This window comes from Pantherophis guttatus, chromosome 7 (assembly GCF_059756535.1).
Source record: "Pantherophis guttatus breed Tessera chromosome 7, ASM5975653v1, whole genome shotgun sequence".
In the NCBI taxonomy this organism is placed as follows: Eukaryota; Metazoa; Chordata; class Lepidosauria; order Squamata; family Colubridae; genus Pantherophis; species Pantherophis guttatus.
The window spans coordinates 33,764,785-33,791,773 of record NC_142069.1 but is presented as its reverse complement, the minus strand read 5'-3'; the positions used below and the strand labels follow the sequence as shown (position 1 = coordinate 33,791,773).

Genomic DNA, 26,989 nt, shown 5'->3' with positions numbered 1-26,989 from the left:
TAGGTCCTTGACAAAGTGAGGGTCATCAGCTAGTTCAGTGCCACTTAGCTTGTATTTGATATTCTGATTACATTTACCAATATGTAAGACAGAGCATTCATGGAAGTATTGTGCTAGTCTTCTGCCTGTCTGTCCTCCATTGTTACAGTTCTTACACTGTAAGTTGTAGATGATTCCTGTTTTTCCTTCTTGAGCTATTGGTTGTTTTGGTTTATATAAGATGTTTTGGAGGGCTTTAGTTGGTTTGTGTGCTACAATGATGCCATATGGTTGTAATATTCTCTTGGTTGTGTTCTGACCTGGCTCCCAAACATGACAAGCACACGGTTTTTAACTAAACATTCCCTTTATTAGGAGCGCCAGCAGCCCCAGTAAACAGTCTCTCTCTCTCTCTCTCTCTCTCTCTCTCTCTCTCTCTCTCTCTCTCTCTCTCTCTTTCTCTCTTTCTCTCTTTCTCTCTTTCTCTCTTTCTCTCTCTCTCACACACACACACACCAGGAGTCTCACTCTCTACCAACACTCGTAAAGGAATGTCCTGGAAGGTGTGCTTGCTCTTATCCAGCAGCAGGCACACACACGCTCAGAAGGCATGCCCGACTCTCAGCACCACAGATTCCAAGAAAGAATTCCAATAAAGTTCCCGACAGGATTCAGAAGTTCAGAATATCGGTGGCTGACCAACTGGGAAATGAATAGTTGTCTGCCACACCTATTTATCTCCGCCCCCTGCCTTTTATGCCCAGAGCTAGTGGTGGGGCTTAGCTAGCAGCTGTGGCTCTTCCATCCCAAGGACTGCCCCATCACTTCCCACTGCTCTCCCCTTCTCTGCCTTAAAGCAGAAGTGTGTTTTTTCCACCTTTAAGAAAAGAGGTTTTGCAACTTTGCCACAATAACTAGACAGTGCGAGGGGTATGTTCAAAATGCTGCAGAGAGAACATTAAGAGACTTTTGGTGGCCTGAAATGGCAGCGGGCATCAACGGTTTCCTGGCATCTTGTCACATCTGCAGAAGGGTTAAATCCCACCACATAGGCCAGCAGGGCAATCACAATCCCTCCCTATACATCCCAACCCTTGGCATGTTGTCTCTCTGGATTTTATTACTGATTTACCTCCAGTTCATGCCTACACATCCATATTAGTCATAGTGGATCTGCTTACTTTCATCCCTTCTAAAGGGTTGCCCTCTACCAAAGACACTGCCCAACACTTTTTGGACCACATCTTCCTATATAGAAGCATAGTGTCCAAGCTAGTCTGAGACGAGCAGTCAATTTGCCTCCAGGTTTTGGAGGGCCCAACTTATGAATGTCCAAGTAAGTTTGTCTTCAGCCCATCACCCAGCTTCAAACAGTGAGATGAAGAAGACTAATCAAATGCTCCAACAATATGTCAGAATGAGCACAGTGTGACTACAACAGCAAACAGAGGTTGCTGTTGTAGAAGCAACAACAGCAAACAGAGGTTTGTAATAATAAATAGTGGTTTATCTCTACAAAAGAATATACATACACGTACTAGGCAAAGGTCAAACAATCAATCAGCAGCTACAGAAGGGAAGAACACATGGAAAGAGAGAAACGCCCCACAGGGCTTCTCTTATAATACAGTGTCTTAAAGTGGTAACAGTCAAATAACCCTGCTGACTCATTCCTCCTCATTGCATCATTTCAGTATTACAGCATCACAGCAGCTGGTCAGCTATTAAATCATCATTACCCTGACACAATATTTAATATGCTTCTGCATGTACCACCAAAACAATTGGTCCTCACTTCTGCCGTCGGCAGAATTTTCAAACAATAACCCTCTCCATTTATCAACTGCTATGACCTCCACCTTTCAAGTTTTATATTGCACACATCCAAGGGTTTTACGAGAGAACTCAAGTGAGGATAGGTTCCATGTCAGGAACTTCAGGGGTTTTTGTTGCAAGAACAGCTCATTGTACAAACCCTGTTGAAACAGCAGCTAGGACAGGCAAAGCAGTCATACAAGAAAGCTTCAGACACTCATTGAAAATACCATCTAAGAAACTACAGGCAAGATAGACAAATTTTGTGTCATAATTTTTAATTATGACAAGGGTATCATCTACATACTAGATTTATACCTTTGATTGTATGTGTGGGAGTGCTATAGTTTCTAGATGCTGCAAAACAGTCTCTTCTATGAGTCCCAAGTGTGGTGATCCCCATGAGTATTCCTCTGATTTGTTGGTATAGTTGTCCATCAAACTGAAAGAAAGTAGTTAGGCAGAGGTTGATGAGATCTATGATTCTGGGTATTTTTGATCTTAGTGAATTTGGCAAGGTTGGGTTCTGCTGCCATGGATTATTTTGCTAGATCTGGATCTATAGAGGTGAAGAGTACTGTTACATTGATTATTATGTGTAGGTAGATTAACAGTCTATGACAGTTAGATTAACAGTCTATGACTGGTGGAAAGTTAATAATTCAAGTCCTAAACAACGGCCTAAGAATTATTAAGGTAGCGTCTAAGAACATAGGCACTTCCAAAAAGAGTGGGTGGTTTTGGTTTTTTTTTATATAAAATTAGGGTTGACAAGTCTGTTAAATATGAAATTTCCAGATATTGATGAAGTCTTTTAGATATTGCTCTGGGGGCTCCAATCATAATTATAATTATTTAAACCTATTCAGGATTGTAATTCCCAGAATTGCTTTTGGTATGAGAAAGTAAACTATTTTCCTTACAAATAGTTTCACCTTTGTACTGGAAAAAATTGTCAGAAGTCGCAAAAGTAAAAAGACAGGCATAGCGGTTGCTTTGCCTAAACTGAATCTACTATGGAACTAAATAAAGGACTTCATTGTCTAAAGTCTGCCAGTCTTTCACCTGCACATTTAATTAAATTATCTCATAGGAAACAGACTTCTTTCCAAATTTTCCATTGCTTTTAAAGGAGCCAGAAAGATAGTTTCCCATCTCCCCTTGCAAGATGGTCACACTGTACTGAGAATGGCTTGCTTTCTAAAAGATAATGAATGGGGGAAAAAAGCAGAACTGGAAATACCAAGTCAGAATCTATCACTCGTTCCAGAACTTTGAAATCCATTAGGAGTTGCATCATAGAAATGAAGAGCCAAACAGCAGGGCAAGTATAATTTGAGCTGCAGGCTGAAACTGATGAAGAATGCAGGACAATTAAAAGTAACATGTATTGCATTTTCCAAAAAAATAACTTCTTTCATCTTTCAGGAAGAAGAATTAAAATATTTTTTGTTCTGCTCTAATGATCCTATTCTGTGGGATTAATACGGTTTAACCAGAGGGATGGCCATTATCAAGACTGAGTTATATCTGTTATATATTTTGCTTTCTCTATGCTTCTCAACACTTTTCCATTCATCCACTTTCTCTCTCTCACAAGAATAAGAGGGAACCCTTATTCCATTTCCTTCATTTCATAATGCAAATACAGAGTTTGTATTTAGACATGGTTATTAAACAGCTTCATTCACTTCATCAGAATTAATTTTTCAGCTCTACTTTTACCATTTGACTAATCATTGTTTATTTTCTGCTTTCTTGTTAGAATGTAACTTCCCTATTGAATTGTAGAGTTGGTTTCCTATTTGGGTCTACCTAGTAAGACTAATATACATGGAAGAAAAAAACAATTCAACAGATTCCACTTACAGTTATGGAGTTATGTTTTCTCCTTATGGTTTTTTTTAATGGAGGGAATAGGACAATTCTTTGCAAATAACATCACAATAAATGGTTCCTTATATTGCCTAGTCCGCTATTACATTCATTTTCTTTGTTTCAAGCAATTTTTTTTTTAATTTGATTTATATGCCACCCTTCTCTGGAGACTCAGGGCGGCTTACAATGCACTAAGCAATAGCCTTCATTCTTTTTGTATATTTATACAAAGTCAGCTTATTGCCCCCACAACTGGGTCCTCAATTTACCTACCTTAGAAAGGATGGAAGGCTGAGTCAACCTTGAGCCTTGGCGAGATTCAAACCTGCAGTAATTGCAGGCAGTTGTTCTTAATAACAGGGTGCTTTAGACCACTGTACTACCAAGGCATTATGAGAGCACAATGACTATAATGGAAAAAAACGAATCACAGAATGGCTTGACTTTCAGTGACAAAATTCTCATAGGAATGAAGTCTAATAAACCATTGTATATAGACAAATCCAAATTATTGCTATTTGGAAAACTTTATTAACATACATACCAGTGGTGAAATCCAAATTTTTTTACTACCGGTTTAGTGGGCGTGGTGTGGCTTGGTGGGCATGGCTTGGTGGGCGTGGCAGGGGAAGGATATTGCAAAATCTCCATTCCCACCCCGCTCCAGGGAAAGGATACTGCAAAATCCCCATTCTCTCCCCACTCCTGGGAGAAGGATATTGCAAAATCTCCATTCCCACCCCACTCCAGGGAAAGGATACTGCAAAATTCCGATTCCCTCCCCACTCCTGGGAGAAGGATATTGCAAAATCTCCATTCCCATCCCACTCTGGGGCCAGCCAAATTTGCCGGTTCCCCGTACTACTCAAAATTTCCGCTACCAGCTCTCCGAACTGCTCAGATTTCCACTACCAGTTCTCCAGAACCTGTCAGAACCTGCTGGATTTCACTCCTGATACATATCCCTACACCATATGCATTTTGTAAATAGTAAATCAGAAACTGGATGTTTGGGCAAAGAAGGAAGTATTTGGGAATCTTAACAAAGTTAGAATATTCCTCCCAATAAAAGGAAATGATTAAAAGGAAAAGATGGGTCCAAATAGTTTATTATAAGTTAACCTGGGCATCTTAGTAATAATATTTGTCATTTCGTACTTATGCTGGAGGCACCGAAGTGCTTCCGGGTTGAAAGAGTAGCCGGTGATATCACTGTTGCCCAGGGAATGCCCATAATAGCCATAGCACTTAGATTTATATACTATCACTTCACAGTGCTTTACTGCCCTCTCTAAGCCGTTTACAGGGTCAGCATATTGCTCCAGCAATCTGGCTCCTCATTTTACCCACCTCGGAAGGATGGAAGGATCAGTCAGAATTGAATTCCTGGAGCGAGCAATGAGTTAGCCTGCAGTACTGCATTCTAACCATTGTAATATTTTATAGCTGCAACTCCTACTGACATCATCAAAGAAAAAAAATTGACAATTGGGAAACCAAGGCTGGGAGTAGTAGTTAGATACAAATTCTGAGAGAATAGGTATAATACTGATTCTGCTGATTACTGATTAGATAATTATCCAACCTCATGCTTCCTGCAGGATCATTCTAATTCAATTATTTGGAGCTGTATCTTGCAATTTAAATAATCCCAACTAGAATATTTTTATATTTCACATGAACATCTTGATTGTAAAGCAAGCTTTATATTCAAATAAGCATGTTGAGAAACTCAGCCTTCATTAAAATTCTAATTTAAGAATTGTAATTTCTAGTTACTGTTCAAAGTGCAAGTATTTTTTTTCCTGAATAGAATGCTATAATCAGAAGCCTCCTAAATCAGCCTTGAAGCAGTTTTCTATAGGTGGAAAGTCCTGTCTTAACAGCTGGATGACTAGATTTCAATAAGAGAAGTTTATTCAGAGCCTCAGCAGCTTTTCCTCGATACATGGAGAAAGCAAATTTCCAGATGGAGCTTCAAAGGAATGAATAAAAAATTAGTGAATATTTACTTCTCTACATATAGAGAAACATCTATAGCTATCATGTTAATTCTAATATGTATTTGAATTTAAGCATGGAGTAATTATTAGAAAAAAACAGTAATATAAAGATACAAGCTATTTTAAATTCAGTAACTTTGAATCAATTATAAGTAATGCCATTTTCCAATAAATATCTTAACTAAACACTGCTTCTACTACATTTCTTCAGGAACGGGAAATGAATTTGCTTCCTTCCTCCCCTATTCCTTTATGGAAGAATGAGCCTGTAATCTTTTCACTTCTAGATAATGCTTAAATTTTAGCTATCTAGTATAAAAGAAGGAAGAAGAGGAAATGGAACCTCCCTTTTTTTTAAGGAAAAGTGGGGGGATCCTTCTGGGTGAATTGATGCACCAGTTAATGACTGCAGTAAGCCTATACTGGTTATTAACCTGCCAGGGAGACACTGCTAGCTTGTACTCAATTGTTTGGGCTGCAAAACATTTAACAAAAAAGTTAATAGATATTTCATTATGTCAGTACTGCTTAGGAAACAATTCAATAAAACAATCCACAAAGCTGAAATCCACCAATTATCACATAGGACAAATAAATAATATGTCATTTTAGTCTTCATTAGTTTTGCTTTCTCAATAATCTCTCTTTTATTCCTCTTCCTTCTGTTAAACCAAATATGAACTTAGGATCATATGTTCCTTTGTGGTTTTCCAAGGTTTTATTCTCCATTTTAACAGCTTACTCTTAATTCTTTTTATTTTGAATTAATTAAATACACAATCATATCAAGTCTCCAATTTCACAGTCAGCACTGTCCATGCTTATTCGTTTTTCTTTCAATTTTGTGAGAACTTGATTTTGCCATGTGCATGTCACACACATGTCAGTGCATGTATGGATATTCTAGTTGGTAAAATATAAGCAAGAGTATGTTGTCTTGCAAGATAGCCTCTATATTAGAGAGCCTAAATTTCATAGATTAGTTGGGGTAATTTGACTTTTGTGCATACAAACAAGAATGTGCTAAATCCTAACATTTTTTTCATTAACGGGGGATAGTATATGAAGCATGAGTCAGCTAAAACCAATAATCTTCATTTGTCTTACAAAAACCATTATGTGAATGGTGTGATTGATCAAAGCCAAGGTGGCAGTTGAGATCAATTTTTATGGCCAATATGGTGAAGACCACTGCAAATGGAAAAGTGAGAAGTTGGAATGTAAGAGGTGCAAATAAGAAAGAGCTTGAATTAACAAACAAAATGAATGAAAGAATCATAAATATATTGTGTGTACATGAAACAAAGAGAAAAGTGAAAGTTGTAATAAATATGAAGATGGTCTGATCTTGTAGAATGAAATTAATAAATATATGCATGAAATCACAAGTGAAAAGACTAAAATGTATATCAGAAAGTATGAATTGATATAATGTACATAGTTATCATTGTGTATGAAAATAGGAATGTATAGGTTGGAGACAGTCATACATTATATTCCAGTAAAGGATGATAATAAAGAAGGCTGAAGTTCGGGAGAAATGTAGTAACAATCCAAATGCATGTGATCCAAAAAAATATTATTCTCCTAGGTGATTCCAATGGCAGTTTTATAAAATACTAGTTTTTAAAAATGATTGGGTCATTCTGAGTGAGAATGGGGATTGGTAAACATGGTAATTGTGGAATAAGACTGTCAATCAACTCACAGTAATACAGGGCACATCCTCCTAGACTTTATTCTGGAAAGAGAAGAGAAGAGAAGAGAAGAGAAGAGAGGGATTTGGGAAATGTGGTAATTATAGTATAGATTGCAATAAATATAATTGCAATAAAACAGCACCCATACTATTATAATGTCAGCATTGGCTCAAGGTCCCTACCATTAAATTCTGTGTTGAATTTTTACAGTTATTTCTTTAGTAATCAATTTCCATATCTATTAACTAAAACTACAATCTGTATCCAAACTTTATTAGCAGATTTCCCCAGTAAATAATTCTATACTATCACTGTTTCCACTTTCTAATCCCTTTAAAACAATTTATTATAGAGATTATCTATAATAAGATAGCCATGGTGGCACAGTAGTTAGAATACAGTATTACCAATGAAACAAACAAAATATTAAAAAAATATGGTATTTATGAAATTACTTGCCAAGTACATCTAAATTATATTAAAGTAATCAAAATATCTTTACAATTCCTAAGGCATGTCGCAATTTTTGAGCACCCCTAATGTTTGGACAATGAAAGCTGAAAAATTTGGCATGCCCTAGATTACAGGCTAAGTCTGCCTATAGCCAGAAGTTTGATCCTGACCAGTTCAAGGTTGACTCAGTCTTCCATCCTTCCAAGGTCAGTAAAATGAGGACCCAGATTGTTGGGAGCAGTATGCTGACATCTGTAAACAGTTTAGAGAGTATATAAATCTAAGTACTTATATACTTAGATATAAAAGATATATAAGTCTAAGTACTATTGCAGTTATCTATAATAATGTTAATGTCAGGGTTCCAAGTAATACACCTGTAGCAAGAAAAACTCCAAGGCAGGTAAGTTCCTCAAAGAATAGTTTTATTGGATATATCATATTGGCACAGTTCTGGTGAAAACCAACTCTGAAGGTTCCCATGATTTTCAGTAATAAAAGTAAAAGTTTTTCCCCTTCGCCAAACAATCAGTCACATGGTCCAATCAGGTTGCCATCCGGTTGCCTGGTAATGTCACTCCTCCTCTTTCTGTCCAGATATGAGAATGTCCATGGTTCCCAAGAGAAAGTATTCTGTTTTGGCTACAAACCCCAGCTATCTCTAATACCCCCCTCCCTATCCTCAGCTCCAGTGTGGCAACACTGAAGCTTCAAAATGGCTTCGGTCAGGTCAGCTTCAGGGTTGACAGTTAGCCTTAGCTAATCTCAAAATACTGAAAACTAGGAATTAAAAAAAAGACTTCCAGAGGATGCATTGCAAACTATACATGTCTCTGTGGGGAAAGTGATGATAATGGCAGAGACCAAAGAACCAGGGAGGATAGACCAGTTCTTTGAAACCTGTCCAGACAAAAAGAGAATGGGAGATCACCTATTTGTGCTCTGGACAGTTGCTCTTCATGAGGATACCATGCTTACTTATTATTTAAGGTTATTTGAGACCTTCAGAATGGCAAGTTTGAAAAGCCATCTGAAAAGCCATCTATCTTCCTTCTTGAACAAAAGAAAAAATAGCCAAAAGTGAAAGAAGTAAAATTAAATTGCAAAAAAGCAAAATAAGATTTTGATCTAAGAAAGCTTACATGAATTAAGAGTCCACACAAATTTGACTTTTACTATAAGATTTTGGAAATAATTAATTCAAATAAATGACATCTCATGGGAACCAAATTGTTTTGTTTATATTAAGTCAAAATAGAACCTTGAGACTTTATGATTTCAGAAATTAGACAAATTAGAGAAAAGAATAATATGGATAAGGGCTTTTTACTGGGTTTACAAAATAGGTTTCCTAAAGCCTCAAAGAAGTCTTTGCAATGAGAAAAAGAAAAACCAAAGAGATATTAAATTCTACAACATCTGAATGAATCAAAGATCGAGGTTGTTAGAAGTAAAAGGATATAATATAAAGTTAGTTTGTTTGATCAAGGTTAAAATATGTTTTTTTTTAAAGCTCTGGTAACTTTTTACAGAATTTTTGCTGACATCAGGACTGAAAAATTGTTAAATTATGGATTTGCATATAAATATGTGTTATTAGAAGAAGACATATTTGTAACCTTTTAGGAGCTAATTAAATTTGTTTTTACTTGTGATACAGATTAGAAGTCAATTCTTTACATATTTCTTTTCTTGTCCTTATCTTGCTTTTCTTTCTTTTTCTTTTTGCAATTTTTATTCTTTCTATTTCTTCTTTTCTAATTTTTATTGTAACTAAAATCTGTAATAAAAAATTATGGAAAAAGCTCTAGAAACAAAATGAAACAAAATGTTTTAGTGTCATTCCATGCAAAGAATTAAATTTAAAAATTACTTGTACATGTGTTTATTTTATTTAAGATAAAAGATGATCACATAGTATAAATCTAGCAGACTTAAGTAAATATTGTAATTCCTATGGACGAGCCTTGAAAGAGCGGCTAAGGCCAGGAGTCATGAAGGTAGGAGTTGAGTTTATGTAAATGAGGGAACCCCACAAGGTCCACAATGCTGCCGCATTTCAAATACAAGTTTAACTGCAAATTCAGATCCATAGCTACCAAACGTTTGCATCAGTTCAGCTCTTGAAGACAGACAAGAGCATGAGAACATACAATGCAAGTACATTGCAAAATTATGTATGGAATGGAAATGATAGGAAGTGTAATCTGTTTATGCCAGAGAAATCTGGCAATTATTATAAATGGTGGCAGCTGTAATTCATATTATTTTTAAACCTAGCATCTTCTCAACCATCAACTTTTAATTTTTCCAGTTTTGATTTTATAGATAAAATGGATTTTTAATGTGTTTCAACACTGAGATTTGAGTGTTGCAATCATTAGACTTTACTTTATCTCACCCTCCTCCTCCTCCTCCTCCTCCTCCTCCTCCTCCTCCTCCTCCTCCTCCTCCTAATGTATTATTAGCTTTGGAATGATCTTTCCAGAGGAAAACTTGAATCTCTCTGAAGGAAGAGTATAATTACACTGAGGACTAATTAAGCCATCTGTGACTGACAGCCTTTCTTGCTTCCTTATTTTGTGGCAGAGAGAGCTGCAATGCCAGCTGTCCTAACTTTTTTTCTGTGAAGCAAAAAGGAAAGGAAAGGCACATTTTGTTAGCATATTTCCCTCAAAAACTATCCTAATTTTGTTTCTTTAGAGAAATCATTTTCCCTTTTTTTTTTTTCAAACTAGCTGAAAATATTTGAAAAAGGTAATATTCTGAGTTTAGGGATTCTTAAACCAAATAAAATATGGCCAAATTATTTCCTATTAAAATGTGCTAGTGTTATTAATATGTTCAAATACACCTTTATCTTAAAAACTCTTCTTTACCATTCCACTCTCACATGCTGCAATGTAAGTCATCCTGGTATAGCAAAGTATACACCAGAAACCCCACTTTCCTTGAGGTACCACTGGATATATTCGTGTAGGTCTGTATGTGTATATACCTGAGCCTTCAAATCAGTTTTGGACTCTTGGCAACTGCCTGCACTTTTCTTGGCAAGATTTCAGAAGTGGTTGCCATTGTCTCCTTCCTATGGCTGAGTGACTGGCTCAAGGTCACCTAGTCAGCTTCATACCTAAAATGGGATTAGAACTCACCATCTCGGGGTTATTAGCTTTAACCTCTACACCAAGCTCGCTCTCAAAAGGTCATGTGCTTATTAATAGTTGTAAGTAGTACTAAATTTAGATCTGAGGAAAGACAAAGGCCACTAGAGACTTTTTCTTAAGTCTAGCCAATGCATATTCATAGCTCTATAAAATGGCAAGTTTTAGAATAAAAATATTGCATGGTCACTCATGGCTGTGCAAGTAAATATTAATTACTTCTCCCATAAAACAAAAAAAAAAAGATTATGAACACCTTTCATGACTTTTAAATTGTATCGTCTTACAGAATTTCCAACAGTTGATATGGAGTTCTCTATTTTGTCTAACCACCCTGTGGGATAGGTGGAACTGAGACAAAACTGACTGACTCAGTGTCATCCAGTGAATTTCCATACTTGAGAGTGGACTTGAATCTGATTCTCTCTAGTCTTGGTCCAAGTTCTCAACCACTATGACATCAGTTCCCCTTTCTCAGAGAGGAAATGGAGGACAACCACACATTCCTTTTCCATAATGATCTGATCACCCCTCCCCAGCTTAGGCCAAAGATAAGAATGGAAGAAAATGGGGCAAAGCTAAATCTACAATGCAGCGCAATTGGTACTGCCTAGATAAATAAAACTCAGACCAATGTATTCAATTATAAGAAAAAGATCAGGATATAGAACACATTGCATGAAGCAATGGAACCATATCTATATTGTATTGTTTAAGAATGAATGAGATGTATGAGCAAGGAAGGGGAAACCTAAAGCAAATTGGTTCCCATCCTTCAGAAAAATAGAAGGAAGATGTAGGCAAGAGTCTTCCATCCACAGCAGGTTGCCACTGATTTCAGTTCATCTGGACATGATAACTGACTATTAAGATGTGAATAAATTTCCTAAAAAGGGTAAATATAGCATGCTTTGACCTGATTAGCTACATAGGTCTCTGCAGGTTTTATAAGGCAAAAAAGTTAATTATAATGTTGGCAGTTTGAATATGTGTGGACTTCAGCTCCTAGAATTTCTCAGCTGCTTGGGAATTCCAAGAGTTGGTCCATCCATCTTCAAGCTGCAAACATTGAGAAACACTGTTCTGATATAAAATATAAAAATAAAATAGAAGGTTATTACAGCATAGCTCATAATAAACACAAATTCTCTCTCTTTTATTCTTCTACAACAAACCAGATCCATGTTCTCTTTTTGCTTTTTGTTAATTCAATCTTGCTTCAGTCATGGCCTCTTCTTTCTTTATCCCTCCTAATGTGCACAGTATTACCTCAGTAACCAACTTATTTGTAACATTTCTTACTACAGGAAAAACAAAAAGCATCATTGATTTAAAAAATAGCAGTGAAATTCCAGAACTGCTTTCTAGAATTTGTTTTGCCTTTTTTATTTACAGGATTTGTTTTAAATGAATTCCAGCTGCTAACAAGAGATGAGCGCTGCTTTTGATCCAGCTAAGCCAGGGTACAATTCAAATGGAAAGAAGGCAGCCTCTGTGCTCTGGATATGTTATATGCATTCTTCTCAGGCATCTTTAATTCTGACAAACTTCAGCAGTTTATAGATTCATCTGAAGAAAAGATCGGGTACAAATTTTCAGATTTAGTACGAGCCCTGCTTTTTCCTGCCTCTTTCATAGCCGCTCATAGGATTAAAATGCTATGCTGTTTCTCATTTTTATTTTTTCAGGTGATAAGTCTGTAGATTTTTTTTTCAATATGTCTTCAATGCCTGGAAAAATGTTGGACAGGTATGAGAACTGTTTGATAATGGAATCAATCATAATATCCATCCTCTCCTCACCCCGCCCCCCCCCCCAAGTAACTGTCTCTTCCACAGCCTTTACTCACCTGGCGTTCATCTGATGTGTTGGATTGCAAGTCCTAGTTTGATGAATCTGTGTGCTGGCTGGAGATAAGGGAAACTAAAAACTAGTTCAATTGCAGAATATCAGGTTGGGAAAGTTACACTGTAAAATTCTGCATTGACCAGAAAGTCAGAACTAGGCTTATAATGATATCTAAAAGTATGACTGCATTGAGCAGTATGGTGGCTTAATGCTGAAGATGCTCATCTCCCACTCAGAAGGTTGAGAGTTCAATCCTAATAGCAACAGATGTTTCTCTCCTAAGGCACAAGGAAAAATAGCTGCTGCGAACTCTGTGTGGCATCAGAAGGGCATCTGGCCAGCAAATGCTCAATTCCATCTAATCAGCCTGACTCTACCACAAATTAATCCTCGAGTTACGAATGTAATGAGCCTGCCAATTACATTCCTAACTCTAGGATTCGTTGGAGTGAATCACTTTGAAGGAACCTGAAAACTCCCTGACTTTGCCCACGCTTTTGCAAGTGGAATGTGTGGGTCTTTAAGTACACAAGGTATCTCAGGGTGGGGAGGAGATGAGGGGTAAAGTACTTCCCATCACCCAAGGCTTCCCCCAACTCACTAAGCTATCTCAGGCTTCCCCCCACAATCGTGCCCGACTGGGTCCACTTACCTTTTGAATGTCTCGATGAGCTGCCTCCTCTCCAGCCCCTCTGCTGCAGTTTCGCTTTGAACAAAGGCTTGTTGAAGCCTAGAGGGAAATTGTGTCCGTCTAGGTTCCAATCGTCTTTGGGGGGGGGAACCTTCTCACCAAAAACGGAGCTGCGCCGAAAACAGAGCCCCGGAAGGATGCAACAGTGGCTCTGTTTTCAGTGCACCTCCATTTTTGGCTGCAGGGTTTTTTGCAAAGACGATTGGAGCCTAGAGAGAAGCAATCTCCATCTAGGTTCCAATCGTCTTTACGAAAAGCCCTTGCTGTCGAAAATGAGCAGTGCTGAAAAAGGAGCCAGGGAGGGACATGGCAGCGGCTCCATTTTCAGTGCGACTCCATTTTTGGCGGCAAGGGCTTTTTGCAAAGACGATTGGAGCCTAGAGGAAGATTGTGTCCCTTTAGGCTTTGATCATCTTTGCAAAAAGCCTTTGCCAGCAAGAACATAGCCCAGGAGGGACATGCTGGCCCCTCCTGGGCTCCGTTCTTGCTGGCAAAGGCTTTTTGCAAAGATGATCAAAGCCTAGAGGGGCACCATCTTCTGTCCCTGCAGGCTTCGGCAAGGTAACAGCAAACAGAGGGAAGAATCGAAGCCTTCCCTCCATTTGCAAAGCCTTTTGCTACAGATCTTGTCTCCACTGGGTCTGTGGAGAGTCATTTAATTTGCAAAGATCTAGCAAGCTTTTGTCCCAAAGGTGCTTTTTCAAGACTTTCTGTTTTTTCTTTGAAAACATTTCTCTTGTCATCCAAGAAGCTTCTTCAGCTCTGGAGAAGAGTTGAAGAAGCTTCTTGGATGAGAAGTGAAATATCTTCAAAGAAAAACCAGAAAGTCCAGTTGCCTCTTGAAAAAGCACTTTTGGGACAACCATGACCTGGATGACTGAGAATCTCCACAGACATTTAGGGAGCCTTCGATTTCTTTGCCTGCTTGGTTGCTTCCGTGCATTCTCAGAGAACGCAGGCCTAAAGTCTGCAAGATCAGGCAAGATCAGTAGTGCAAGATGGGAGGGGAGGGAGGGGAATAGGCAGGGTGAATGTTGCAGTGCCTCTGCGGTCGTTCGTAAGGGTGAATGACTGCCATGGTGCTGCAACATTCGTAACTTCGGGACTGTCATAAGTACTTGGGGAGGAGGGTTATGTCGTAACTTCGAATGGTTGCTAAGTGAACTGTCATAACTCAAGGATTACCCGTACAGGGTGGTAAAAAGGGAGTTTATCTAAAAGTATGATTGCATGAAAGTGTACTCAATCATCACATTTAAGTGGAATATCTCCATTTTCTCTCACTTTTTTTATATGGTAGCTATTAGGCTAAACAGCAATGCAGTTTTGGAATACAACCTGTTGTAGATTGGTGAAATCGTGTAATTAAACTAAAAAGAAACAACATAATAAAGAAAAAATGAATATGATAAATCATTTTGGTAAGATGGAGTGGGTTCTTCCCAGTTTTAACTTCAAATAAATTGTGCTCAAAAGAAAACATCTAATATTCCTGGAAATTGCCCTGTTCACAGGATATGCCTGATTCAACCAGTCACTAATTCAGTAAACTTTCTTGCAAATAATTGTACAGTGATTAATTACACTGTGAGTTAAAAGTCCCCATTGTGCAATTAATGGATCTTCACCCACTGAAAACAGGGTATTCTGAATATCCCATGAGTGCTTGCATCTGGAAAGTATTTGTAAGTCTTCGTGACATCTCTGACCCCTTCCTTATTGAGCATACAGAGAGCAAACAGCATGGGAGAGAAAGGAAGATAAAAAAAAAAAATCAAAGGAGCAACAGCCCATGCATTGATCTCAATAAAAACTTTCCTTTAGGTTTCATCCATTCATCCATCCATCCAACCTAATTTGTGTCCCTGATTACTATCAAGGACCAGCCCCTGCCCAACATCCCAGACATGCCTTGTCAGAAAAGCAAAACCTAATAAGAGGGAAAAGTGGCACAAAAAGACAGCTACCTCAAACCACAACAATCCTAAAGCAATCCAAGAAAATAAAATAACAGTTGCCAACAGCTCAAGACATACTGTGGCATCCAGAAAGACATAACTAGAAGACACAGCAGCAGACATAACTTCTCTTTCATCATTTACACTGGGCACACAAACTATGCTCCCAAACAGACTCTGCCAGACATGCAGATCATAGGAACCTTCAGGCAGTTGACACCATAAGATTCTCCATCCATTGAGATAGCATCCGCCATGGCACTTCAGAGAGCATATTGGGGACATCATAAAAAAAATACATACCTCAGGCTTTCAGATGTTAAGAAGAATTCAACAAGCAATAATTACATCCAGAGCTAAAGCATGATATATCTATAAGAAGGCATGTGAAAAATTCTTCCCTACTTTCAGCTGATCAAAATTTTGCTTCCCCACTATTTATTTATTTATAAATCATATTTATAGGGACACCTACCTCATAGAACAGCAACTTTTCTTCCATTTCACAGACCAGAGGAGCGCACTTTAAACTAACTATCTGGGGGGGGGGAGAGACTTCAAAACACTGTGATTTCATGGCAATCCCTCATGAAGCTTAGTCATACTTTTGATTGTAGATTATGGATTATAGAATTTTATAGGAAAAGGGGTGGCAGCGCCAGGGACAGGAGTAAAAAGAGGGATCAGACTAGAATTGTTACATAGCCAGAGATAAAGTCCAACCTCCCTTGATTGCAATTTACCCTTATGTAACTATAACCAGGTGGTGACCATTAGTTGAGAAGTTTCCTGTGCATAGGATTTTAGCAATAAATCATTAAATTGAACCTTCAAGTGGGGACCTGGTCTTTCACACATGACAAATTTGGACCCACAATCTTCTGCTGTCAGGAAATGACTGTGGATGCAGCCTAAAATCCTCCCCTTCCCAACCAGTTCATAGCAATCCTAGTCTCTTTTAACAAATTACTTTCCTTTTGTTTGCACCTAAATGAATCTTGAGGTGCAAAGGAAAACTCAACTCATACACCATTTATGTAAGATTATATAGGCTGAAGATTTATTTGTACCAAGCACAAATTGGGGCAGGGTAACCAATGTTTATTGCCAGCTTCTACAAGATCAGGCCCAGCTGTCTTTTCAAACACAAAACCCAAAATATGCTAACTTTTACACCATGGGCTCTACTCCAAAAACAATATGACCACATGTTGCACAACTGTTCATTCTCCTCTTCAATAATCTTGTTGTGGAAATGGCAAAATGAGTGGCCATGAAGAACAGGAGGAAGACCCATTACCAAGACAACAGTCAGATAAAAGGGCCTGGGCCTGGGCCAAGAATGTAGCATAAGTAAATGTTTCAGAAAAGGCCCTCTTTGGTTCACAGAAAGATAAAGGTGGGTGGGTGGGAGGGAAACACATTCAAGGAGAAAATCTACCAGAAATAATTGCAGAGATTTTTGTTGAAGCCTTGGAACAACCCAAAGAAAAGATTTTGAATGATATGCAGTAAGGAATAAACTACCAAAGGAAGTAAGATTTACAAAGAGCGATGAAATCAGAAATACTTCAAGCAGTAGGGACCACGGCATTGAAACACAAGGATAAAGAACTTGTGGTTCTACGACAAATATCTAGAAGTGTTAGAGATTTGAGGAGAGAATACCAATATATGAACAATATCACCATCCGCCCTCCAAATCCTAATTTCTTAGCATTACTTCAATTAATTATCTTATTCCTCCATTTGTAAAGTATGTTTCTCAAAATCCCCATCACACTTTTTGACTATAAACAATGTACTTCATCTTATTCAATTCTTACATTGAAACCTTTTAACTTAATTGACCTTCCACATCTTATTTTAATCTCTTCTTAGTACATAATAAGCAATATCACTATCTGCCCTTAATTCCTGATTTCTTATTATAGCATCAATTAATTATTTTATTTCATCATTTACAACATATTATTTCAAAATCCCCATCACACTTTTTTACATTTCAATTTTGTCTCTTGATTTCAGCTATTTTCATAATTGAACCAAATTACCATTTCATATTTCATCTGCTGTTCCATTTTACAACACACAATATACATCATCATATTTACTTCTTCCATTCACAATTGCTAATATTAATACAGTTCCCTTAGATCTACTAATATATACCTTATTTCTCTTCCTCCTTTCCACCATTCTTCCCCTTTTAACCATTTTCTCTTGGTCTCTCCAAAATTCCACTTCTTAATAATTTCCTCCCTTCATCCCATTCTCTTATCTTCTTCTTTTTCTTTTTTTTCTTTTTATATTTATTGTATCTTTTCTCCTGAATCCTTTCTTTAACTTTTGAGTCTATTACTTGCTTAATTCTCCCCAAGCTTTTACCTAATCTTTTCCCATTTTCTTCTCTTCCCTTTGATTGATTCTTTTTTGGAAAATATTCCCCCCTATCCATTCTTTTTTTGCCACTGTAAATCCCAGTGTAACTTTTTACCTTCAATTCCTTTTCCTTCAATATTATTTTCTTGCTTCTCATTTATATTCTCTTTTTCCTGATTTGTGTGTTCTAACAAAGTTTCTAACTTTTTATTGCCCTTTATTGATTCACGCATGTTTTTAAGCATCTCAATTAATTCCTCACACATCCAAGACTCCATATTGTCAGTTTAAAAAATTATTGATATTTTAACTTATATTTAAATAAGATTTAAGTCCAGATGATATCCAGTATAAATGTTTGTCCAATCCACTCCAATTTAAAGCTTTATTGTTTTTCACCTCCTTTGAAAGTTGAGACTGAGCAGTTTAAAAAGAAACACATACTCCTTAATGTTTCTCACAGTTCTTCAAGGTCACTGCTATTATTTCTTTCCATTTTCAGGCCAATCGTTGTAGTGCTTTCTTTCCACCAGCAGATGTCTCTCTCCAATCCATAATTCTCAGAACAACAAAGTATCAAGCTTACAAAAGTATTTTAAATCCACCTAGAAAATACTTTCTCTCAAATTTCTTTTCCTTTTATTGTTGTTAATTTCTCCAAATTCAGTTTTAAATCCAGTTGTAAAATTTCCTTTCTTGGGCTTTAATATTTTCCCCTCCTCTTTGTTCATCCTTCAAATATCAAAACTGTCAAAAATACTTCAAATCTTCATTAAAAAGTGCTTTCCCTCAGGTTTCTTTTTTCTTGTATTAGTTTTAATTTCTCCAAATCCAATTTTAAATTAAAATATAAAGTTTTCTTTAACTTCCTCTTTGTTCTTCTCCCTCCATTAAAATTCCCAAGTGCCAATTAGCCGCTCGTTTCCTTGCTGAGACACCTTTTAAAGTTTTTTAAAAATTTAAATTTCCTTTTTTACCTGTGAGTTGGCCAATCACTCACCCAGTACCAGTACTCTGTTCAGACACTGCTCCTGCACTAAATCGTATTCTGGTTGCCCCACCTTCAAAGCAGTCATTTTTAATGGCCACCACCGGTTCGAAGAGCTGCTTCCGACCTTTCGAGGGACTTGCCTGTTCCTCTTGGTTGTCCGAGGCGCTTCTCCTTCTTCACCATCCCTACAGGATGGTTCTGGTCCGAAGACACACACACACACACATCCCGACAGTGGTTTGTCTGGCTGGATTTTCGCGAGGCTCATCGGAGCCCGCTATTTTCCAGCCAGTCTCACCGTGATGCTTCGGTTCTCTCTCACTATTCTTAATATCTAAGGGGTTGCCACAAAGAAGAGAGAGTTAATCTATTTACCAAAGCACCAGAAGGCAAGATAAGAAAAAATGGATGGAAACTAATCAAGGAGAGCAACCTAGAACTAAGGAGAAATTTCCTAACAAAGAGAACAATTAACCAATGGAATGCCTTGCCTTCAGAAGTTGTGGATGCTCCATCACTGAAGGCTTTTCAGAGACTGGACAGCCATTTGTATGGTATAGGGTCTCCTGCTTGAACAAGAGGTTGGACTAGAAGGCTTCCAAGGGGCTTTCCAACTCTGTTATTCAATATTATTGGCAGGATCATATAAAGATGATTATTAAGTGATCACAGAAGTATCCTCTGCTTGGCAACAATCTATTACAGTAGCCAAAAACAGAGGGTGATATATCAGATAGGGGAAACATATGATAACAGCCCTGGATTCCAACCAGGAATTCCCAGTAATGCCAGAGGCTGGCTTCTCTGACAGAACACATTGGTATGGCTATAGTTATGCCAAATCTCATTCTATATCTTGTATTCCAAGGAATAGTTCCCAGGAACACTCTAGGAATCTCAGGTCATCAGAGAATTATTTGCTTCTCATCACCTTCTCAAATAAGAAAAAGAGGAAGATAAGTATGTTAACAAATACAGTGGTACCTTGGTACTCAACTACTTTGAAAATCATCAAATTTGGTAGTCAATGCATTTTGATGCAAAATTTTTGTCCCAGTACTCATTGTTTGTTTGGTACTTGACACGCAAGATAGAACTTGTTGGTGTTGGTTGCCTTGTGAGTTACTTCCCTTTCTGGCTAAAACAAAGAGTTATGCATTAATTACATGGTTTGTTTGGTACTCATCATTTTTAGTACTTGTCAGGCCTCCCAGAATCAATTAACGTCGAGTACTGAGGTATCACTGTATTCACCTTTATCAGTATGTTAACCCAAAAAGGAAAGCTGATTGTAAAGCCAAATTTCTAGTTACTTGAACAAAGTAGTGGGGTCATGAGAAGGATTATTAATGTCTTAGGAGGATGAAGGAGGGTTGTGGCCAGAATCTTTCCTTCTTCCTCTCCCTCACCCCCAAAATCTTTAAGCTGTGCTCCAATTATAAGAAGAGAACACCTCTAGCGCTTAAATGTGGGTGCATGTATTTCAAAGGAATTTTCAGTGCAGGACAGGCGAATCTTGCAGATGGAAGTGGAAGAAATGTCAGGACTAAGTCAGCTTGGTGCAGCAGAAGAGTAGTGGCATGGAAAAAATAGGTATCAAATTCAGATACACCCGCAGTCAAAAATGGAGTGGTGGAACCTGACAATCATGCCAATTCTTCCAGAAATGCTAACAACCAAGAGCTATCCAGCCATCCAGCTGCTGGTAAAAAACCTTTCCCCTCCCAGCAAAAAGATTGAAAACTATGAGATGCTAAACCCCCTGCAGCAGTTCAAGACAGGGAAAATTAGTATTTGGCTGAAAATGCTATAAGGTCTTCCAGGAACAAGGCCAATTAAACCTAAAATGACTAAAGATTGGCTAAGAGGTGGTTATATCTTCAGTCAAGAAATTTTCCCCACAATCCACAGCTGAGAGAGCAGCCAAAAGGACAGGGCTAACTAAACTTATTTCTTTACAAAAGTGTGAGCAATTCAAGTCTGTCAGTAATATTTTAAAAAGTGTGGAATCCTTAGAATGAGACACATAGCACATCTAGAAAAGCTTCATAGGTAAATATTTACATGCATAGTGATAAGGATTAACAATCAAACATTTTGTATGAGAGTTATTACAGCATAATAAAACCTCTGTTGTATAAAGGAGAAAATAACACACCTTTGTTTGCGATCTGCACTACCTCAAAAAAATTGTCACTTGGGGGAAGGAGTCTATGCTGCCCCATGGTATGCCCACTCTGTCCATATCACCTTGACCAGACAGCCTATCAGTCTATCAGTTCACCTGGCCATGTAATTCAAGGTGAAACCTTTCAATTGGCCCTGCAAGGCATACACATACTACACTAAAAACTGTAAAAGCCCAGTAGTTACCTGAAGGGAGCACTATAGAAGGCTGCCTGTAACATGTAGGAGAGCACAGATATCAGAGATCAATGCCTCTAACCCTTGAATACCTGCTCCTGCTTCCACTATTAGGATTTGCTGAGAAGCCTGTTGGACTTTGTGTCTGATGATCCCCCGTGGTCCTAAATGGCTTGTGAGATTTGGAAATGTACTCAGCTACCTCTGAAGGATGAATAACTCTTGGCAGTGAATGGAGTGCTACCTAAGTCACAATTTGCTACAAAAAGGGTAGAGTTAAATTAACTCTGTGAATTACTTGTTCTATTGGGGTCATATTTAAGCCTGAAAGGGTTTGTTGATTGCTCAATTAACACATTTTCTGTTTTTCTGTGATGCACATACCCCTCCCCTGCCCAGTTAAGCATGCCACTTGAAGACAGCCAAAAGGAACATCCCTGGTCTTAAAATCAATTTTAGCTTGTTGGAAGTTGAATCTAACTGGAGCAACAATTAGTGAAACAGGTTTTATAACTACATTAGAAAGGACATTTAACTTTTTTTTCTTTTTTGCCTGCCAAAAAGTTTTTGCACTTATGAAAAAATAAAAATAGTAGTGACCAAACTCTAGAGAGAAGGTACAATACCCACTAAAGGTACAATAGCCAATTGGAGCATTGGAGATTGTTTCACGGAAGCACAGCAGGCAAACTGAACACTACAGTTTGAACCAACACAAGAAAGACAACACTACTTTTGATACAGAGTCAGAAAATACGGGTGGTTGTTGCATTACTGAATGGCTGGAGATAGACTGAAGATGATTTCATGGATTCCTCCCCTCCAGAAATGACAAGTGGCTAGTATTTATAGTGGGATAAGCTGGAAGTGCGGATCTGCCCAAAGAGAAACAGAGGAAATGCTTTTATCTAAACCCTACTGCCCAGTTAGGGTCGGTAAGTAATGAGGTGCTGAAGATTCAGTGCATGAATTTGGATTTCCCTCACAGTTTACAGATCCATCTGGCTGGTGGGCACACGAGGCAGCATTTAGTCAGTTTTGATCTCAAACTTATGGAATTTTCTGTTTTGAGATATAAGTATGTTCCAATCTGTGATAATATTCAAATGCACTCTGAAGATTATTTCACTTTGATAAATTGAGGGGTTTTTATTTTCCTTTTTTAAAATTTTGGATGGAGATATGTATCTTTTTAATACTTTATGAGCCACTTTGTGCCCAAAAAAACTGATAGTAATCTATTAATAAATTAAATAAGCAATCCTAGCCAACCTATCTAAAATCTTATGTGTTCAGACTTATTAACATTTTTCTTTAACATGTGGCTGCCAGCTAATCTATATATCTGTGTCAAATCCTTATAATTGGGCAAGGAAGGAAGAACTATATATATTTCAATAAGGTGCGCTTAATGTTACCATGGGGTAGATACAACATTCTGGAAACTTTAATAAGCGCTTCTTACCTTCATTTTTTATTTGATTAAAGTGGAATCTCTGATTTGGAATCTCTGATTTGGACTTCTTTTCAGATTTGTTACCACCTAGTCTAAGTGGTTATTTATGAAATAAACTGATCACTGATTTGCAGTGTCCATTTGATCAATAACTTGGATGGTGTAGTTATGGCCAGTTCCTGCACAAATGTCCATAAAATATACATGGAATTTCAAAAGGAACATCTGTGTTCACATGATGTGTTAACTCCTGTTTAACTGAACCATGATTTACACAATTATACTAATTTTATGAATTTGAATGATACCTTAAATCACAAACTAATTATGTGGGTTGGGTTCACAAAGCAACTAGGTTAAAATGTGTTTAGTTAATTTATACTTCTGTAAAGCTTACCATTTAAGGTCTCTTAGCAGACTGCAAAATTGTTTCCTTATAAGAATAAGAGTTTAAGGTACTCTACAATTGATTAAAGCTGATCTATTTTTGTTAAGAGACGAGGATCTAGCCCAAGAAATACTCAGACTCATTGGTATGTTCCAAACATATTTATTAAGTCAGCTTTGCTCTCTTACAGGTGAATCTGTAGCACTGCCCAGTACCTCGTGCATGTCGCTTAAGTACCAGGGAGGTGTGGCTAAAGGTAAGGGGGAGTGGTGGTAAAGATGAGGGTGTGTGTGTTAACCCTCGCTGTGCCAAGTAGGGGGTGGTATGGGGGTTAGGCATTTATATGCGACAAAACCCCCTCTAAATGCCTAACTAGCTGCATCAGTGTGGGATTCATAAGTAAAAACGTATTACAAACATACGCCTAATTTGGATCTTAGCTAAGTGTGTTATTTGTTCTGTAGAGGTTTCGTGAGTATATCAGCTATATGTTCCTCTGTTTCACAGTGGGTGGCTTTAATAAATCCAATGTTAGAAAGTTGCCTTATGTGCTTATGCTTAATATCTATGTCTTGACCTTTGACCCACTGCGTCTGCCTTGGATATCTCGATAGCTGCTTTGTTGTCCTCGTGGATGATGATGGGGTATGAGGGCTCAGTCCAAATGCTGGACAGCAAGTCATCGAACCAGGTTAGGTTATTTGTGGCCTTGGACATACACACGAACTCAACTTTGGTGGTGTTCAGCAACTAAGTTCTGTTTGCCGGTGTACCAATGAACAGGGCTGTCGTTGAGAAAGAAGATGTATCCAGATGTGCTTTTCCTGCTTTTCACATCTCCTGCCCAGTCAGCGTCTGCGTAGCAGGAGAGTTTGGGTTCCTTGGAGGTTTTTGGCTCAAGTCCTAGGTATGCGTTGGAGCTGTATTTTAGATATCTGAGAAATCTCTTTACTGCCTCCCAATGATAGGTTGTGGGTTTACTGACATACCTGGATAGTAGATAGACGGGTAGAGCGATGTCTGGCCTTGTCCAGTTTGCGATGTATAGTAGAGATCCTATGGTTGATCTATATAGCTTGTCTGTAAATGGTTCGTCCTCGTTATGCATGTTCTTCAGGAATTCGGGTTGCATGGGGGTATCACAGGGCTTGGCGTTGCTCATGTTGCATTTTCTTAGCAGCTCCGAGATTTTTTCTTCTTGTGAGAGTCGGAAGCCTTTTCCAGTTTGTACGATATGAACCCCTAAGTACTTGTTTATCTTGCCTAGTGTTTTCAGGGAGAAATGTTTACTCATTTCCTTGGCAAATGTGTCACACTTGTTTTTGTTTGCCTATGTATAGTATGTCATCCACATAAATGAGGACATATTCAACAGAGTCCTTCTCTCTCCTTATGAAGAAGCAAATGTCTGCAGATGTGGCTGTGAAGCCCATTGCTCTAAGGATTTTGGCCAAGCATTCATACCACCTCTTCCCTGATTGTTTGAGTCTGTACAGGCTTTTGTTCAGAAGCCATGTGTTACCTTCCTGTGACTTTATGCCTGGTGGTGCCTTAACATAGATCTTTTTGTCGAGCTTGGCGTGTAAGTATGCGGTCTGTACATCAAATTGGTACACCTCAAGCCCTAAAATGGAGGCTATTACTAAAGCATTTTTGACACTTTCAGCTCTGACGGTGGGGGAGTATGTGTCAGTGTAATCTTCTGGATATTTTTGTGCAAACCCCTGTGCCGCTAGCCTTGCCTTGTATAGTGTTTTATTGTCATCCAGAGTTTTGATCTTATATATCCACTTAGTTCCAATTGGGGTTTTACCATCTGGAACCTCAGAGGTTGTGTATTCATCTAGTTCTTTGAGGCTATTCATTTCCTTCTCCATAGCTTGTTCCCACTTTGTTCTCTCCCCCTGGGGTAATTTAAGCACTTCTTCATATGAGTTTGGTGTTAGGCTGTCTGTATGTATGGACATGACGAAGTCTTTGAACTTGTTGGGCCTTTTGTTCCTGTTTGTCCTGACTGGTCTGTCTGGTGGCATGACTGATTCGTGTAGGTACCTGGCTTCCTTTTCAGTGAGGGCGTCTAGCTTTAGTGTTGGGTGATTCTCCTTCCACTCACTGATGCTGACACCTTGATGCCTAGGCTTGATTTTCTGGTGTTCCCTGTCCCCCTTGGTGTCTGTGCCCTGTTGGCTATTTGTTAGTTTGGGTGTGTGGAACACTTCATTTAAATGTATTCTTGACCAGTTAGAGTGTTCGTGGAAATCAACTGATCTAGATATTATGAACCTATTTTGATTGTCGATGAATCTGTACCCTTTGGTACCTGGCTCGTACCCCATAAACTTAAGCCTCCTAGACACTTTATCCCCCTTTCTCCTTAGCTGTTTGGGTGTATGTACGTCGGCTGTGACCCCAAACACGTGTAGGTGGGCTATGTTGGGTTTCCTTCTATACATTAGCTCGTAGGGAGTTGTGTTTATTACACTAGACCACAACGTGTTAAGTGTGTAGTTAGAGTAGAGAAGGGCTTCTGACCAGAAGGATTGCCCTAGTCTCGCATCTTCCAAGGTGCACCTCATCATTGTTGTAATGTGCTGTTTCTTCGTTCTACTACTCCGTTCTAGAAAGTGGAGAACGGCGAGGATGTATAATGCAGTACCCCAAGTTCCTTTAACCACCTTGAGAAGTCCCTTGATAGGAACTCAGAACCTCGGTCAGTCATTATTTGTTTTATTTTTGTGTTATGTTGGACCTCTACTTTTTTGTAAAATTCCCTGAATTTTTGATACACCTCATTCTTATGGTTGAGGGTGTATACGAAGCCATAGCGGCTGTAGCCATCTATGATAGTTAGGAAGAATCTTTTTTTGTATTTGATAGAAGGTTTTAGAGGCCCCACTAGGTCCATATGTATTAATTGAAAAATAGAGTCGGTTGTGCGTACTGACTTCTTTGGTCTCGGTTTTGTTTTTAGTTTGGAACATTTACAAATTGAGCACTCAAGATAGTTTTCACAATTCTTTACTCTTAAACCATCAGTACATTTTGTCATCTTTTGTACAACAGGAAAACTAATGTGGCCTAGTTTCCTGTGTAGGAGGTGTGCACAGTTATCATGTATGGGTGTACCTAATGAGAGTTTGTTGTCGTTGATGGGCTCATGGTTATGTTCACTGCCCCGTGTCTCTTGGTGGCTGTCCCCCTCTACTTTTTCATTGTTCCCTCTATCGTCTTCGGGAAATGTCTGTTCCTGCTCTGCCTCTGAGTTGGTGTTTATATTTAGATGATTAATGTTGCCTGCTTTGAAGTATGGCAGGCCATCACTAATCATAACCTCTCCTATGTCCTTTCCATTCTTGACCATGTGTGCGTCCTGCCTTGAAAATGACTTCGATGTCCTTGCTTAGCCGTATGGCGGCCAGTATGTTGTATGGAATCTCTGGCACAAATAAGACCCCCTCTATTTCTCCAATCTCTGATATGATTATGTTTCCCTTCCCCGCCACTCTGACGTTTTGGTTCGCTACTTTAATCATGAAATTTTCCTCTGTGAATGAGGAGAGTAAGTTGGCATTGTGGGTAGTGTGGTTGGTTGCACTTGAGTCTATTAGCCAAATGTTCTCTTTCTTTACTCGTTTGTTGGCGTGCCCCCGTCCCCCAAGCCCATAGAGTGAGCCTGAGTGGCTCTCCCGGGAGTTATCTCTGTGATCTCTTCTGCTGTTGGGGTTGGAAGAGTCCCTGCACCTGAATCCGTGTTCTGGGGAATGTCTCTGTCTGTATCCTGGCCTGTCCCTGCGCTGGCTGTGTTCCCTACCTTGGGTGTTTCTGGGGCAATCTCTCTTGTAGTGATTCCTGGAGCCACATAGGTAGCATTCAGGTGTGTTGCTGCTCCTGTCTGGGAAACCTATCCTCCTGTCTGTTCTGT

At 38.5% G+C, this 26,989-nt stretch overlaps 1 long non-coding RNA gene across 2 annotated transcripts in view; it reads left to right on the top strand.

Moving 5' to 3' along the window:
* Positions 1-26,989, top strand: part of LOC117655345 (uncharacterized) — a 96,417-nt gene that overhangs the window by 29,806 nt on the left and 39,622 nt on the right. For both annotated transcript variants that reach the window (XR_009623225.2, XR_004588638.3), the window contains exon 2: positions 23,258-23,323. This is a non-coding gene — a long non-coding RNA (uncharacterized LOC117655345). The remainder of the gene's footprint in view (positions 1-23,257; positions 23,324-26,989) is intronic.